The sequence below is a fragment of the Camelina sativa genome, chromosome 5, assembly GCF_000633955.1.
Source record: "Camelina sativa cultivar DH55 chromosome 5, Cs, whole genome shotgun sequence".
In the NCBI taxonomy this organism is placed as follows: Eukaryota; Viridiplantae; Streptophyta; class Magnoliopsida; order Brassicales; family Brassicaceae; genus Camelina; species Camelina sativa.
In genome coordinates this window covers 27438266-27442963 of record NC_025689.1, presented here as the reverse complement: position 1 = coordinate 27442963, position 4698 = coordinate 27438266, and the positions used below count along the sequence as shown (strand labels likewise).

Below are 4698 nucleotides of genomic sequence, written 5' to 3'. Positions count from 1 at the left end.
ATGTAGAGTTTGATCCTGAGTTCAACTTGCAAGGACTGTAGAGTACTAGAGTAAGTTTGATGTCTCTTACTCTCTTTGATGAAACACTTTCGATCTCTCATCTCTTTGATGAATTTTAAGTTTGAATGTTAAGTTTGATGTCTGTTTTGTTATGTAGAGTATGAAATGAATTCAACTCGCAAGGAGCCAAGCCAAGGAGGCAAGGACGGTTACGGTTTCAAGTAGCATTCAAGTTTCAAGTTTGATCTTTGTCTCTTTGATAGTTTGATGGAACTTTAGTGTGTGATGTCTCAAGTTTTTCTGTTTTTGTTTGTCTTGCTCTTGTTGTCTGAACTTTGATGTCTCTTGTTTGGTGTTTGATGTCTTATTGTCTTTGAACTTTGCTCATCTCTTTAGACTTTGAACTCTTGTTGTTAGGAAACAAGTTTGAACTTTGAACTATGATGTCTCAAGTTTATGTTTTCATTTTTGGGTATTTTTCTACATTCGGATACAAATGGATCCATTTTACCCGAACCAAAAATTGAATTTCAAGTTTCGGTTCTGATTTGGTTCCAAAAATTGTAGAACCGAACCGATCCGGAACCGAGAGGAACCGAACCGAGATCCGAACCGAATCTTAACGGTTCTTAAATGGATAAAAAATTTATGTAACCGAAAGAACCGGACCCGATCGGTTCCTACCCAGATCCGACCCGTGGACCCGAATGCCCAAGGCTACTAAGTGGTTTATAAAATAACTTAAAATATAATGGTATATCTAAATTATATTAAAATTATAATATTATATTAGATGAGATACCTTTGGAAAGTATCTCACCAATGAAGATACCCTCAGTTTCCTTATAAAATATTTAAAATGCTACTTACACAAAGAAAACTGGTCAAGACACGCAATTTCTGAGAATGTTTGTGCAAAACTCCTTTAAAAAGTCAACGATATATGTATGTACAGCTTTTATAATTTGTTTTATAAAATTATATTGCATCTCAATTCTCAAATTTTATTATTCAACGAGTCTAAATTTTGTCAGCCATTAAATTTGCCAAATTGATAATACAAAAAAATTAAACGGACAATATTACTACTAGTACGTTACGTGATTTTAGTATTTTACACATTTTCTGAAATATCTTTTAACAAAACTTGTACATCCTCTTGTAATATGCTTTCCCGTATTTGGTCGCCTTGCGGTGTCATCTCGATCACTCTGTCTCTAGCCTTCGCCGCCTAAAACCCAAATCAAAACAAGATTCAAAACTCTAGAAAAGAAACTAAAGAAAAAAAGATAATCAATAAGACAGGAATAAACCAAAAATATACCTCTTGTTCCCAATTGGTAAAAAAAGTAACAAGAGCAAGAAAAATAGTTTGTAGAGTAGAGCCTATCAATATACCGATCCAAAGTCCTTTCCCTCTCAATTTCACAACGAAACACAAGATTGAACCCACCGGATCCCAACCAGATAATACGACCCGATGTTTGCATAAGCTCCTATATGTTGCCACCCTGTTCCCCTAGCAACACCTGAAGAAGAAAGAATATTTAGGGTTTCTCATAACAGAAACATTTAGCTTTCTTGATGGTCAAGTAACATATGCAAATGTTCTGTTCTGTACATTCTACTGTATACAGACTTTCGATTTGATGTGAGTTGTTTACCTGAGAGTACGGCGAGGAAGCTGTCAACACCAATGGATAGGCAGAGAAAGGGTGTGATCTGAGTTACATTGTCAGCGACTTCACTCTCGTTGCTGAATATATAAGCCCAATTTCTTCTGTAGATGTATAGAGTGATGCTTACTATCGCTGCATCAATAACGCCGAGAAAAATCGCAGAATTAGCTGCCGCTCGAGCTGCCTTTGGATGTCCAGATCCTAGCTTGTTTGAGACATGTGTGCTATTATAAGAAAAAATATTGTTTCTAAGGAATTTTCCAAGAACAAAAAAAAAAAAATTCTTATGATCAATTTGGAAATCGATAAAACCTCGCGGCCGCTCCTATTGCATTCACCAGAGCGTAATGGAGCGACGTCATTGTTAGGCTGTTCAAAGAATAAAGACTGGACGCCCAAAAGGTTGTTTGAATAAGTTAGAATTTTAAAAAAGTGATATATGTGCATTACCATATGGATAGCACCGATGTTTCGAGCTTTGAGTTCGGTAAGAGTCCAGACATCAGTATAAGAAGTTCAAAAGACCACCATTCTAGGCTTTATTTACACCCAACATAAGAGAAAAAAAAAAAATCAGAGTTAGGAGTCCATAGAAGATCAAAGATCATGAATCCCCCAATAAAGAACAAAACCAAGAAGCTTTATAGTGTTAAGAGGGGTTTTATTACCAAGTCATCATAGCAGAAGGTATCGCGAGGGTGATGAACTGCTTCATGCTCAAAAAGATTTCTTGTGCTTGAAGATTCATAGTTTCACGATACAGAGCAGATTGTCTCATGAAAACCCAAAGCAAAATTACGTTGAACCAATACGAAACTCCTATGGACAAGGCGGCACCAATGATTCCAAACCTCAGTTTATAGACAAGAAGCCAACAAAAGGGAATGTGAAAACATAGAGCTCCAAGAGAACTCAAGAAGAGAGGAAGAACCAATCCTTGTGACTGAAAAAACCGAGTCATAGATTGAAGGACAGAGTATCCGAATAAAGCTGGTATGAGCCAGATTGAGTATCTACAAGCTAATTGAGAGATGAGCGGATCTTGATGAAAAAGCTCCAAGAGTTTGTCCATGAAAACCCACAAAAGTGAGATTGGGAAACAGAACAAGAGAAGACATAGCATTGAGCTGTAAGTGTATGCACTGATTTTCCTAAATTGCTCTGCTCCAAAAGCTTGACCACATAGTGTCTCTAACGCACCTGCCAATCCAAACTAACCATCTAAGTCAGCAGGTAGGTCCAATAAAAATAGTAGTCCTAGTTAAGAAATGAAAAAGTTATACACTCCCATAGCTTTAAAATTAATGTGTAAATTTGTCTTAAAATGTACATTCTTCACAACACCTTTTAAAGAAACAAAACGTTTGGTGGTCCTAAAGATATAATCATTATATAAACAAAAAAAAAAGTATAAGTAAAAAACATTTGGTAATCTTTTGTTTAGTCCAAGGACCAGGTCTAGAAGTTAGACAAATGAGAAAGAGAGAGGAGGATTTTACAACGAGGCTGAAGCCGGTGACATTAGTAAGAGAACTTGCGATGGCAACGGCAGAGAGAGAGAGGACGTCGAAGTGACCAGCCATAACAATGGAGATAACTTGAAGGAGGTACTTAGAAACAGCCACAGCCACCATTGGAGCAGCCATGGAGCTAACCTTCTTCATCATCTCTGTTGAGAAATAGTAAGTCGTCTGATCTTCTTCTAGCTCTACTCTAGGCACCATCGAGAAACCCTTTGCCATGATCAAAACTACTTTTGAGAGAATCAATAAACTTTTGATGGATCAAAATGAAAAACTTGGGGAAAGATAGAACTCGTCGTTGACCATGCCCATGTGAAATTAACTAAACGACGACGCAGAGACAGACGTGGTCGCAATAAAAAATAAAGTTATATGTCGGATTGTTCTTTTTTATATAACTTTTTAAGATTAAAATCGTTGACTAGATATGTGATGTAGAGAATTTATAATATTTATGAAGCTGGTGGACCTGACAGAAGCTTTTGGTATTTCCGGACAGAATCTGATTTATAATCTACCAGGTTTTTAAGGATTCACATAATGATAATCTAACAGGTTAAAGCTAATAATAATGGTATTTTCATAGTGATAATGGAAAAAGAACAATTTTTGGGTTCACTCACTCCTAAGGTGAACCCTTTTGTTCACTTCTCATTATTTTAGCCAATGAGAATCTGACATATCATAATGCATTTAAGAATCTATTCATTCATCTTCATATAAAATAAGGAAACAAAATCTGTAAAATTAAAAACTTAAACCGTTTATTTATATATCCAAACCGATATATAATTTCATTCTAATTGAAAAATTTAAACCCTAACCATCTCATTTGTAAACCCAAACCGACATATAATTTCATTTTAATTGTAAAATCTAAACCCTAACCATCTCATTTGTAAATCCAAATCGACATATAATTTCATTCTAATTATAAAATCTAAACTCTAACCATCTCATTTGTAAACCCAAACCGATATATAATTTCATTCTAATTGTAAAATCTAAACCCTAACCACTTTATTTGTAAACACAAACCGACATATCATTTCATTTTAATTGTAAAATCTAAACCCTAACCACTTCACTTGTAAACCCAAACCGACATATAATTTTGTAAGAATTGTAAAATCTAAACCCTAATCATCTTATTTGTAAACCCAAACCGATACATCATTTCATTCTAATTGTAAAATCTAAACCAAGCTAATATTTAACTTTCCTTAAAAAAATTATACAGAATTTGTTTCCTTAATCTGTTTTGCTTTTTAATTTAATTTTGATTTATTCTTTTAAATAAAATAATATATAGAAGATTCTGATTGGTTGAAAAGGAAGAAGTGAACAAGAAAGTTCACCCTAGGAGTGAACCTAAGTATAAAGTCAGTGGAGAAAACTCACCAATCGCATATTTGGTAACATAATTAACTCTTATGTTGCATGGAAACTCTTTTTAAGGTCTGTTTTCCGTTTCTGAAACGTTTTGGAAACGGAAA

General features: G+C 34.7%; 1 pseudogene; it reads right to left on the bottom strand.

The window, feature by feature from the left end:
• Positions 1067-3451, bottom strand: LOC104787675 (annotated as a pseudogene).